The sequence below is a fragment of the Aedes albopictus genome, chromosome 3 (genome assembly GCF_035046485.1).
Source record: "Aedes albopictus strain Foshan chromosome 3, AalbF5, whole genome shotgun sequence".
In the NCBI taxonomy this organism is placed as follows: domain Eukaryota; kingdom Metazoa; phylum Arthropoda; class Insecta; order Diptera; family Culicidae; genus Aedes; species Aedes albopictus.
This window is the reverse complement of record NC_085138.1, coordinates 230,700,848-230,715,408: the sequence shown is the minus strand read 5'-3', so window position 1 is coordinate 230,715,408 and position 14,561 is coordinate 230,700,848.

Genomic DNA, 14,561 nt, shown 5'->3' with positions numbered 1-14,561 from the left:
CAGATTATTGGCCGTTTAATTGGAAATTCCACCACTAGGCGGCGCTAGTGAGCAAATAAACTTTATATCCTATGTATCTCGGGAACTTGATAACTTAGAAAGATGGTGTCTTTGACAAAGTTGTTTGGTAGGTCAAGGACTTACGGATGAGTCGCAGTTTAATTTGAAATTTCACCACTAGGCGGCGCTAGTGAGCAATTTCATGTTATATCTTATATCTCAGGATCCTGATGTCTTAGAAAGATGGTGTCTTCGGCAAAGTTGTTTGGTAAGTCAACGGCTTACAGATTATTGGCCGTTTAATTGGAAATTCCACCACTAGGCGGCGCTATTGAGCAAATAAACTTTATATCCTATGTATCTCGGGAACCTGATAACTTAGAAAGATGGTGTCTTTGACAAAGTTGTTTGGTAGGTCAAGGACTTACGGATGATTCGCAGTTTAATTTGAAATTTCACCACTAGGCGGCGCTAGTGAGCAATTTCATGTTATATTTTATATCTCAGGATCCTGATGTCTTAGAAAGATGGTGTCTTCGGCAAAGTTGTTTGGTAAGTCAACGGCTTACAGATTATTGGCCGTTTAATTGGAAATTCCACCACTAGGCGGCGCTAGTGAGCAAATAAACTTTATATCCTATGTATCTCGGGAACCTGATAACTTAGAAAGATGGTGTCTTCGACAAAGTTGTTTGGTAGGTCAAGTACTTACGGATGATTCGCAGTTTAATTTGAAATTCCATCACTTGGCGGCGCTTGCGAGCACATAAATATTATATATTATGTATCTCTGGACCCTTATTACTTAGAAAGATAGTGTCTTCGGCAAAGATGTTTGGTATATCAAGGGCTTATAGATGAGTGACAGTTTGATTTCAAATGCCACCACTAGGAGGCGCTAGTGAGCATGTACATTTTTAATCTCATGTAGCTCAGGATTCCGATTAAAAAGGCACGGGAGACCGTCTTCAGCCAGAGGCTGTACATACTGAACAGAACTTAACACTAGACCATGGACACGACATACATTACATTCACCAGTGGATAGCATGGTGTGGTTACACGCTTGGTAACGCTAACCGAACGGCCACGAAGCTCCACTTTACTCAGAAAAATTGTGTCTTCGGCAAAGTTGTTTGGTAGATCAAAGACCAAATGGAGGGAAAGTTATCTCTCGTGCCGACCTTCTAAAAGATCGAAAGCTTACAGATAGTTGTACGCTTGAATCGTAATTTCATCACTAGATGGCGCTAGTGAACATAAAAAATGTATATGCAATAGTTCTCAGGATCCTGGTTACTAGAAGAGAGATGGTGGTTTCGGCAAAGTTGTCAAATAGGTTAAGTGCATATGGTTGATGGGTCGGTGAAATCAATATTTCGCCAGTAAGTGGTGCTATTGAGTATGCAAATTTTATATCTTATATATCTCCGAGTCTGATTACCTGGGATGTTGATATCTTTGGCAAGGTTGGTTGGTAGATCAGGGGCTTTCAGATGATTGACCATTTGGTTCGTGCTTCTGCCACCAGAAGACGCTAGTTGTAAATTTGCATGAGCATGAGCGTGTTATTATTCATCTAGAATAAAATCATCGAGCTATAAATTTTTATACTTCCGAAAGTTTTCAAAATTTGAAAATTACACAACTAGTTGATTATAATTTGTTTGTTGCGCTTAGTAAAATATTCAATATCTGACCGTCGTATTTCAATATACTCTATCTTGTCAATGTCACGGGATAAGTACATCCATCCTTTATCCATCAAATAACAATGTCGAAGACATCATCTTTCTAAGTAATCAGGATCTTGAGATATATGAGGTATAAAATTGGAATCCTCACTAGTGCCACCTGGGTGTGAAATTGCACGCCATATTTGTCTTCATCAGTTAGTGTTTGATCTACAAAACAACTTTTCAGAAGACACCATCTTTCTAAGTAATCAGGGTCCAGAGACATACGAGTTATAAAATTTGAATACCCACTAGCGCCACCTAGATGTGGAGTTTCAAGTCATACGACTCTCCATCAGTTAGTGTTCGATCTACTAAACAACTTTGCTGAAGACATCATCTTTCTAAGTAATCAGGATCTTAAGATATATGAGTTATAATATTTGAGTACTCACTTGCGCCACCTGGATGTGAAATTCCACATCATACTTGTCTTCATCAGTTAGTGTTTGATCTACTAAAAAACTTTGCAAAAGACACCATCTTTCTAAGTAATCAGGGTCCTGAGATGTATGAGTTATAAAATTTCAATGCCCACTAGCGCCACCTACATGTGGAGTTTCAAACCAAACGGCTCTCCATCAGTTAGTGTTTAACCAACCAAACAACTTTGCCGAAGACACCATCTTTCTAAGTACTCAGGATTCTGAGTTATATGGGATATAAAAATTACATGCTCACTAGCGCCGCCTATCGGTTGAAATCTGAATTTCTCAGATCACCTCGCGAAGGCCCTTGATATCCCAAGTAACTTTGCCGAAGACACCATATTTCTAGATCATTTAGATTTTGAAATACACTAATTCATATTCAACTGTCTATCTTATCTTAAATATAGTACGTTCTTCATATTGCGATTTTCAATTTTCCGCATTATAAGGAGTTATACTGTTTTCAAAAAAAGGTCTTATAATATTCCAAATAAGATTCCTGTGGAATACATTTGGGGTTGACATCTATAGAAAAGATGGTTTCAAAGTAATAGTCGATAATTCTCATGTGTTGTACAAAGTACAACAGCGCGATTAACGGAAGGTTAATGGATATGGCTGAAATTTTGACCAGTTACTTGTTTTTGGATGCCAATCAAAATATGGGGGTGGACTTGAAAATCAGAGAACATTTTTAAATTTTAGACAGGCCTAATGTTCATGTACACTGAAAAAAAGGACATGGTAACGGTGACCAAATCGAGGGTGAAATTAAAACACTTTTACTACTTGATTTTGGTAGACCATGAATAATTTTTAAAACTACCATGTGCAGGGTTCAATTTACCATGTCGTATTTTATTTGCATTTTATGGTATTTTTGACTCTTCTTGTATAGTTCATTTTACTATGTGCATGGTTCATCGCATTGTTGATTTGACCACGTAATATGGTATAAATTACTATGCGTGTGGTACCATGGTAGTGTCTCCACCATCTTTGTTTACGTTTTACAATTTTGTGGAAAAAAATAAATTAACTTATTTGTGTATTTATTTCAAACATTGTAAGTGCATAAATCGCAATAAACAAAAAAATACAAAAAATTAAAAAAATACTTCGAGTTTCTGGGTGATATCCGTTGGAAATCGATGACTTAATCCGGGTATCTATAGGCGGCTGGGATCAAGCTGGAATTTAAGAAGTGCCGGAAAACAGTTCTTGCGACCGGAACAGTTATTGCAGGGTTGCACCGTTGCACTTCCATAGTCGTGTTGCGTGGCGAAAAGTTCGACTTTTCCGATTTGACAACGTCACATCCGGTACCGCTGAAGGGGTTTTTGAGGTGGCTCCATCGAAATCGAAAGTGGTTTTCTGTCTTCTGCAAGGACGATATCCGTATACCGGAGGAGGTAGTGGAACTCCCGGCTGGTCATGGAATAACATCGTTTCCAACTTTCCACTTCCTTCTCCTACTTCATGTGCATTTTCTTTTGGTACTCATTTGTTCCTTATTGAAGTGGGTTTCAGCTCTCTTTCCAACTTGAATTCACCGGACATCGGTGTCGTTGGTGGCGATGGGGTTACTCTTCCAAAATAGTTGAAGAGCAAGTTCTGCACTTGGTTCTGCATCTGCTGATGAATTGATTGATAAGGTACATAAGTTATTGATTGAGAATGGACAAAGATACACTCACCATGGTTCCTCCGATTGACTGAACGACCAAGTTTGGAAAATTAAAATAATTAAATAAGGCGACTGACGATCAAATATTCTTGTTTGGAAATCCCAAGCCTAATGCTGGTTTGCAGAAATATTAAAAAACAAAAAACACTTGTTTCAACTAAACATTGAACGTGCTGCTGACAAACATGAAAATAGTTACCAGAAACACAAACTGCGTAATTAAATTGACTATATTTAATAGTATCTATTACCATGCGGCTTGCTTTCGGAGCATAGTAACTTTATTGAAAACATGGTCATAAACAAAGATTATTTCGTCATTGTTACTATTTTGGGAAATAGTAAAATTAAACATGGTTGAGTAGTTCCGTTTACCATATATTTTTTCTCAGTGTATAGATAGATGCGTTGTATACCCCATCCAAACCGTTTGCAATACATTAGCATTGTGCACGTTTGTTTTGGCTGCGCAATACGTTAGAGCGCAAAATGTATTTTTGGTTTTCGGAGAAGCATCTAGCCCGCGCTCTGAAGACAATACACGCTAAAAACACTTCAAATAAACTGACGGCTGAAGATTGATAATAAAAAATATGTACCATCAGGGTACCAGATTCCGCTCATCTAAGGCCAGTTTTGCAGAAAAACATCATCTGTTAAAGGACTGGTAAGCCAATTTGTAATGTTTTTGCATTTTAAGTTAGTTTAATCTAAGTACAATCAGATACAAAACAAGACTTATGTAGAACTTTTCATAAAAGTATGACTTTATTACAATTTGTGTGAGACCAAAGTGGTCCTAATTCCGCTCACGGACAAATCTAGAGCTCGATTTGAATAGGTCGTATACGATATGTATACATATATGTGCTTTTGTCGATATAAAATTCGATCAGTTTATTTTAGTCATTGTAGCAATATGGCAGATATTTTGCAAACTTTTAATGATGGAACAGAAAGCCTGTTTTGTGAGGATTCTGCTGTATGTATCAACTTTGCTCAATTTCAACGGTTTTCGCTATAATAAGCGAATCCAACTGATCGAATTTTTAATCGACAAAAGCACATACGACCTATTCAAATCGAGCTCCAGAAATGTTTTACAATCTACACTGCACAAAGGTCCAGATTATATACACTACAGATACCATAGACTCGCTGAGACATGGTTGAGCAATACGATATCAGTGTGTTTTACCGTGAATTTAGAGTGTACCGAGCGAATACGACGTCACGCTATCCATTGTCCTTATTGAAAACGTGACGTCATGCTCGTTTGGCTACACGAACAGTTACTAACAGTTCGCTTGGCTACAGTTGTCTTCGCCTCCACGAGTCTATGGTATCTATAGTGTCTATAGTCCAGAGAACCTTGAAGTCTGTGATTTGTGAAAAAAACAAATATTTCTGAGTAAAACTTTTGAAAATATCGCAAAACTCCCATTTTAAGAAAAATATCAAAGTTACGTTTTTACCCTTCTTACACCCATAAGAAGGGTATAAATATCGCTCGAAAAACCAACTTTCGATCCGAGGCCCGGAGGGCCGAGTCTCATATACCAATGAACTCAGCTCGACGAATTGAGCAAATATCTGTATGTGTGTGTGTGTGTGTGTGTGTGTGTGTGTGTGTGTTTTTTTTTCCTTCAAAACCATAGGGGGATAATCTGCTCAACAGACACCCTAACAGAAGGTTAGGGTAGTGTAGGTCTGACAGGCCGTCTTCTACAACAAAAGTAAAATCCAGGACTACTCTCTCCTCGTACCCACTAAACCTTCCTATGGTCGCCAAACCCTACGTCTCTCCGGAACCACCAAGAAGGTATTGCTTCAGAGAGGGGCTAGTGCATATCGCACCCACAAGGTTAGCTGCGTAGCCTGCAGCAACGAACATCGATGACTCGCTTTGGAGAGTCCATCACGGTAGCATGCTGGCGCTTAGCCAGTTTCCCGAGTGGTCCTCGCCTCCTGTGTGTGTGTGTGTGTGTGTGTGTGTGTGTGTGTGTGTGTGTGTGTGTGTGTGTGTGTGTGTGTGTGTGTGTGTGTGTGTGTGTATGTGAGTTACAAAAAAAAGTCACGCACGTTTCTCAGCCGTCTGTCAACCGATTTGAGTTCTCTTGGAAGCAAATGAAAGCTACTACATCCTAGTAGAACGTTATTGATTTTTTTTTCGATTGGACGTTTGGTTACCGAGATATCTCTCGAAGAGTACTTATGAGTCATACATCTAAACTTTTTAAGATTTTTGGCCAAAAATATCATAATAAATATCCCTGCTGTTTGTCAACCGATTTGGGTTCTCTTGGCACCAAATGAAAGCTACTGCATCCTAGTAGATCGCTCAGAAATTTTATTTCGATTGGACATTTGGTTACAGAGATATCCTTCGAAGAGTACTTAGGGTTTATACAACTAAACTTTTTCAGATTTTTGACCAAGTGTATCATAATAAATATCTCAGCCGTCTGTCAACCAATTTCGGTTCTCCTGGCACCAAATGAAAGCTACAACATTCTAGTAAAACCCTATACGATTTCATTAGGATTGGACATTTGGTTACCGAGATATGTTTCAAAGAGTACTTGGGAGTAATACATGTTAACTTTTTGAGAGATTTTTGACCAAGGGTACCATAATAAATATCTCAGCCGTCTGTCAACCGATTTGGGTTCTCTTAACACCAAATGAAAGCTGCAATATCCTTGTAAAAGGCCCTGAAATTTTATTTCGATTCGACATTTGATTACTGAGATATCTTACGAAGAGTATTTCAATAAATTATTATTTTTTTTTATTATTATATTCACTTGTTATCTTGCATGAGTTTTTGACCATTACATGGGAAATTATTTTTCAATAAATAATTCTGACCTCATATAAAGTGTATACTATAGCAGGTTATTGTACAAATAAACAGGAATTCTATGAAAACTAACAATATGTTAAATGAAAGCTTTGAATTTATATATTGTGGGAAAATGCAAGAACCGGACAGCCACAATAACTAGCTAATTCCAAAACTGATTAACTTAGTAGATATATCATTTTTGTCCTTTCTACACCATAACCATGAATACCAAGTACTTCGAAGCTAATTTAATCGACTAATTAAGAGATATTAGACAAAGTGTATCTCGGTGATTTTCTTATGCATTTATTGATCGATTCATTCTTTTGGCAGTTAACAAAAGATACAATATTTCAGAATATGTAAGCTATTTTTTAAACATTCCATACAAGATTCTAGCAGGTGTCTGGCATTTCTGGTAGTTTAGCCCATGGTCCATGATGATATTTTGGAAACCAATCCTCTAGATGCCAAATCCATAATATTTTCTAGAACTTTTGGTCCATCACACAAAATAAATATGTTAAATACAAATAATACAACAATAATTTCAATAAGTGTAAGAAGGGTTCTGTTCACCATAGGTGGATTAAATCGGGTTTTTAATTAGGGTATTGGTTCCCTTCTTAAGCATGTGGCTCCCATTTTCATCCTACGAAAAACAAAGGATTGAGGCGCTGTTTGTCTTGTTTCTTATTTTTGTATTTTTTGTGAGAAGTGAGCACCCATGAAAACAAAAAGAACAGAATCAATCGGTGCCGTAATCGCTTGGTTTCGAATAGGATGAATATGGGAGCGTGAGGGGGGTGGAAGCTCAGGTAAAATATTATCTCCTGGGCGCCCATTAAATACACCACCCCCGGCGAAGACTGGCGCTCGAGCCTAGCTATTTAGCACTGTAGTTGGAGGAAATGCCAATGCAGAACCCGTAGCTTCCGGGAAGGTAAGCCCAGCTCCCTGGGTTAGTGGGTTGGTGTCAGGCCCTGCGAGCCAGCCGTAAAAAAGACTAGCACCGGAAAATCAACAAGAGAAGAATGCGAACCGATACTAATGGCGACGACCACAGCGACGAAAAGGGACTTGCGATTGGAAGCTCGGTACGTGGAACTGCAGATCTCTCAACTTCATCGGGAGCACCCGCATACTCGCCGATATACTGAAGGACCGCGGGTTCGGAATCGTAGCGCTGCAGGAGGTGTGTTGGACAGGATCTATGGTGCGAACGTTTAGAGGTAATCATACCATCTACCAGAGTTGCGGCAACACACGTGAGCTGGGAACAGCTTTTATAGTGATGGGCGATCGGTTCGGTTGGTGGCCGATCGACGAAAGAATGTGCAGGTTGAGGATCAAGGGCCGATTCTTCAACATTAGCATAATAAACGTGCACAGCCCTCACTCCGGAAGCACTGATGATGACAAAGACGCATTTTACGCGCAGCTCGAACGCGAGTACGACCGCTGCCCAAACCACGACGTCAAGATCATCATAGGGGATCTAAACGCTCAGGTAGGCCAGGAGGAGGAATTCAGACCGACGATTGGAAAGTTCAGCGCCCACCAGCTGACGAACGAAAATGGCCTACGCCTCATCGATTTCGCCGCCTCCAAGAACATGGCCATTCGTAGCACCTTCTTCCAGCACAGCCTCCCGTATCGTTACACCTGGAGATCACCACAACAAACGGAATCGCAAATCGACCACGTTCTGATTGATGGACGGCACTTCTCCGACATTATCGACGTCAGGACCTATCGTGGCGCTAATATCGACTCTGATCACTACCTGGTGATGGTTAAACTGCGCCCAAAACTCTCCGTTATTAACAATGTACAGTACCGGCGGCCGCCCCGGTACGATCTAGAGCGACTGAAGCAACCGGATGTCGCCACCGCATACGCGCAGAATCTCGAGGCAGCGTTGCCGGACGAGGGTGTGCTCGATGTGGCCCCTCTAGAGGACTGCTGGAGTACAGTCAAAGCAGCTATCAACAACGCAGCCGAGAGCACTATCGGGTACGTAGAACGGAGTCGACGAAACGATTGGTTCGACGAGGAGTGCAGAGCGGTTCTGGAGGAGAAGGATGCAGCGCGGGCGGTAATGCTGCAGCATGGAACCCGACAGAATGTGGAGCGATACAGACAGAAGCGGAAGCAGCAGACCCGTCTCTTCCGGGAGAAAAAGCGCCACCTGGAAGAAGCGGAGTGCGAGGAAATGGAACTGCTGTGCCGTTCACAGGAAACACGCAAGTTCTACCAGAAGCTCAACGCATCCCGCAAAGGCTACGTGCCGCAAGCCGAAATATGCAGGGATAAGGAAGGGAGCCTCCTGACGGACAAACGTGAGGTGATCGAAAGGTGGAAGCAGCACTTCGACGAGCACCTGAATGGCGAAGAGAATGTAGGCACGGAGGACCAAGGCAGCGGAGGAAATGACTATGTTGGTGCAGCAGAGGACGGGAACGAACCAACTCCCACGCTTAGGGAAGTTAAGGATGCCATCCACCAGCTCAAAAACAACAAAGCGGCTGGTAAGGACGGTATCGCAGCAGAACTCATCAAGATGGGCCCGGAAAAGTTGGCCACCTGTCTGCACCAGTTAGTAGTCAAGATCTGGGAAACTGAACAGCTACCGGAGGAGTGGAAGGAAGGGATAATCTGTCCCATCCACAAGAAAGGCGACAAGTTAATGTGTGAGAACTTTCGAGCGATCACCGTTTTGAATGCCGCCTACAAAGTGCTATCCCAGATCATCTTCCGTCGTCTTTCACCTAAAGTAAATGAGTTCGTGGGAAGTTACCAAGCCGGTTTCATCGACGGCCGGTCGACAACGGACCAGATCTTCACCGTACGGCAAATCCTCCAGAAATGCCGTGAATACCAGGTCCCAACGCATCACCCAGGTCCCAACGCATCACCTGTTCATCGACTTCAAAGCGGCATACGACAGTATCGACCGCACTGAGCTATGGAAAATTATGGACGAGAACAGCTTTCCCGGGAAGCTGACTAGACTGATAAGAGCAACGATGGACGGTGTGCAGAACAGCGTAAGGATTTCGGGTGAGCTATCCAGTTCATTTGAATCCCGACGGGGACTACGACAAGGTGATGGACTTTCCTGCCTACTATTCAACATCGCTCTGGAAGGTGTTATGCGACGAGCCGGGCTCAACAGCCGGGGTACGATCTTCACGAAATCCAGCCAATTTGTCTGTTTTGCGGATGACATGGATATTATTGCCAGAACATTTGGAACGGTGGCAGAACAGTACACCCGCCTGAAACGTGAAGCAGCAAAAGTCGGACTGGTGGTGAATGCGGCTAAGACAAAGTACATGCTGGTAGGTGGGACTGAGCGAGATAGGACAAGCCTTGGCAGCAATGTTACGATAGACGGGGATACTTTCGAGGTGGTAGAAGAATTCGTTTACCTCGGTTCCTTGCTAACGGCTGACAATAACGTGAGCCGTGAAATACGAAGGCGCATCATTAGTGGAAGTCGTGCCTACTATGGGCTCCAGAAGAAACTGCGGTCAAAAAAGATTCACCCCGCACCAAATGTACCATGTACAAGACGTTAATAAGACCGGTGGTTCTCTACGGACACGAGACATGGACGATGCTCGAGGAGGACCTGCAAGCACTCGGAGTTTTCGAGCGACGGGTGCTAAGGACGATCTTCGGCGGTGTGCAGGAGAACGGTGTGTGGCGGAGAAGGATGAACCACGAGCTCGCTGCACTTTACGGCGAACACAGTATCCAGAAAGTGGCCAAAGCTGGAAGGATACGGTGGGCAGGGCATGTTGCAAGAATGCCGGACAACAACCCTGCAAAGTTGGTGTTTGCTAACCATCCGGTTGGTACAAGAAGGCGTGGAGCGCAGAGAGCACGATGGGCGGACCAGGTGGAGCGTGATCTGGCGAGTGTTGGGCGTGACCGAGGATGGAGAGCTGCAGCTGCAAATCGAGTATTATGGCGGCAAATTGTTGATTCAGTATTATCATGAATTTGATGTGAACTAAATAAATGAAATGAAATGAATGGGAGCGTGAGATTAATGATGGAACACATACCCTATTTAGTAAACGAATTGTTTTAAGTGAACGGTTTGTTCAGAACAGTTGTGTGCTTCGGTAGACTGATCTACTTTGCAAAAAAAATGTACCTATTTGTCTAAATATTGAATTTTGTGAGATTTTCCATAACTTTTAAAATCTTGCATGGAATAGTCTAATTTTGTCACAAGTTAAATTTTAAGCTATTAAAAGTGTCCAGTTAAAATTTGAAGTCAATCTGTGCACTAGCAGCAGATATTCATAGCTCCAAACCAGAGTTGCACTCTGTAAGCAAATCGCTGATTTTGATAGGCCGACTGCGATCCAAGTCAGCGTGCGCTCTATTGAGTCACCGTCACTTTCCTTGTTCCATCAGAACTGGACTGACTGTGATAGTGTGTGGAAATCACTGATAGGCCATCTTTAAAATTCGTTTAAAAATCCAAATGAAGATTTACCAAGATGATATTTTAATATTTGGTACAAAATAACAAGTTTTGCACGTTGGTCAGTTTTGGCGAAACCCACAAAAATATCACAACAGTTGCAATGATTGTGATCTAGAGTGCGGGTCAATATCAGGTCGTACCCTGTCATTATCGTTTTGATATTGAAGTGATAGTGACGATTGTGTAATATCAGTAGTCACCTGATAAGACTGATATTGCGCAACTCTGCTCCAAACTTGAGCATTTTGTGTGAAAATCGACCAATGCGTAGGGTAAAAGCTCCCTTAGCGGAGGTAGGACCAATAGTGGTGGTAGTGCCAATTTAGCACTATTTCGACCAAAAAGCTTGCAAAAGACATTTGTAATAGATGCATCATGCCTGAATAATAACAATAATTCAGTTTTGTGTTCAGGATTTGCCGAATAACCTGTTTTAAACAATTATTTTTCTTAATTTTTTTTGCTCCTCTGCACCTATAGTGGTGGTAGTGTTCCTATAGTGATGGGTCCCAAAAGAATTCAATGGGATGCGCCACTATAGGAACCAATGTTAAATTTTACCTCCATAATAGGAACCGTGTACCTATAGTTGATGCAAGTGATTTATTAGCAAAAACTGCAATACACAATGGTTTTTACTTTTTTCCAAGCAAATTTAGGTGAAAAACTACCGTTTAACGTTTTCAGACTTTTTATTTTATGGTATTATCAATTTTATTCAATTATTTTGCTACAAGGAGCTACTAATAGCACCACTATTGGTACATTTACCCTACTTTATTCTGTCCAGTACTCTAATTATCATATTTTAACACAAAAATGATGTTCTACAAAGTTGGGCTCAATGCGAATAAGTTTTCCAGAAACTGATGTTTGTTTTCGAAGTTTCGTATAAAATGGTTTTTGTGAAACTGTACAAATTTTCCCTCCAAGGAAATAAATCAGAAGATACCTTTAAATTTCATCTTAGACGTGTATGGAAACCGATTTTGAAAATATTGTTCAGTTATTTGACCCTTTCCTTCCAACGACTTTGGACGGTTATATCTATGCCAAGAAAACGCTTCAAAACAAAAAACAGCTTTTAAGAAAAAATATTTGCAAATCAATCGGCCAAATTTCTCGAAATCATCAAAATGATTGTTTACCAATAGTTGGAACTATTGAAACAAGTAGTTGGCAGTTTAATTTACCTAATGAGAATAGAATCATATTTTTTAAACTATTGAATCATATTCATCCTTTTTTTTCTATCTATATTAACGAGATTTTTGGCCCTAGGCTAGTTCATCTCGGGACCCACGCTTTACTTCCCTTCCGAAGGACATTTTGCGAGTTTGTCGGGAGTGGGGTTCGATCCCAGGTCCTCGGCGTGATAGTCAAGTGTTCTAACCATCACACCAGGTTCGCTATATTCATCTAATATGGCTTGTCTCCATTTCGTCGAAAATCGATGCCCAACTAACATTTATTCAGGCTTATTCTGCGCGGCGTGTGAGGTGAGACGAGTCGAATGAGGTGACAAAAGTCGACTCGATCCCATTTGAATTGCATTAGTCGTCTCACGTCACGTGATACGAAACCGCCCGTCTCACCTCACACGCCGCGCAGAATAAGCCTGAATGTGAATGGATAATTTTTGCTGAGACCGGCCCACTATTTACACCTTGTCTTCAAAAATATTTAGGATGCCGATGTTCTGAAAGCTCTCGCTAAAAAAGTAAGAAAAATGCATTTGGTCAATCAAATTGACGGACCCCCTGTTAGGTAGAGCCACAACAATTTTTGCAGACCCCTCGATTTTGGTCAAATGGTGGCTCACTTAAACCGTTATAACTCGAAAAATTCTCCAAAAACCACCTCAAAACGAATTGTTGTTGAAAAGAGGAAAGATAGAGCTACTATTTACAATAATAAAAAGTTGGGTCGACCATATTGATGTGATGTTGGTCGCCATCTTGGATTTTTATACAAAAACATGTTTTTCACCATGAGGGCAACCACCGATTTTCAAAATTTTTGCATCAATTGAAAGCTGAGACATTTATACATAACATATCAAAAAATTAGAGATGTCTTTTTCTTCTTTCAAAAGTTATCTGCCGTTTTGTAAATCATGCCACTTTTGCGAACTGGGCCTAGTGCCGGCCGTTTACATAAATTCAGCGTTATTTCGCAGTATTTACGAACACGAATTTAAATTCTGAGTCCACTAATGGAAAGCTGAAGGTTTAAGCTTTTCAAAATACTATAAAAGTTATGAAAGCAATGCCCGCATCGTTGAGAAACAGTCGAAAACGGAAACGAACCTCCGATTTGGCCAAATTTTGCGGCTCGCGCCTTTGTGTATACATGCAGGCGTAAACTCGGATGCTGTTGCATGTCGTTGCCGGTGCGCATGGAAATGTATGGAGAAAACGTGGCTTAATTTACAAAACTGCAGATAACTTTTGATAGGAAAAAAAAGACATCTTTAATTTTTTGATATGTTATGCACAGATAAAAATAATGAGATTTACACGTCATGTAAACTTCATTTTAGTCATGTAAACTTCCGGTTATGATGGTTTACATGATATATCATGTAAATTTGTGTTATATGTCATGTAAAAACTCTGAGGCATGCTGAATTGCATGACATATAATGGAAGATTACATGATATTTCATGAGATTTACATGACATGTCATGTAAATTTCTTTGAAATCCCACGATCCAATCATGTGCATTATATGTCACAGAAATTTACACTATCTTTTCGATCTGTGTGTATAAATGTTATGTATAAAGCTTTCAATTGATGCAAAAATTTTGAAAATTGGTGGTTACCCTTATGGTGAAAAAAATGTTTTAGTATAAAAATCCGAGATGGCGACCAAAATCAATATGGTCGACCCAACTTTTTATTATTGTAAATAGTAGCTCTATCTTTTCTCTTTTCAACAACAATTCGTTTTGAGGTAGTTTTTGGAGAAACTTTCGAGTTATAACGGTTTAAATGAGCCAACAAAGCGTCCTCAATACGGCTTGATGCTGAGTTACTGTGTTGTACATATGGATGGAAGCTTCTATGCAAGCCCTATACCAATGAATCTGGCGAACTTAATCCACATGTATATGCTGTGCGAGCAGCTTCTATGCCACGAAATCATAACTCTTTTCTCGGCTCCTATGTAACCACTAACTGAATAACATCTAGAGAAGGCGCTTTTTCAGGTTTTTCGCAGTTGTTAGATAATAGTTATATGGCATCTCCAAATTAATCGATTAAATATAATGAGGTTATGGATACCGTGACGCAATACATGTGGAACTGGAATTATCGCTTTGAAAATTGAATTATTAAAGTACTT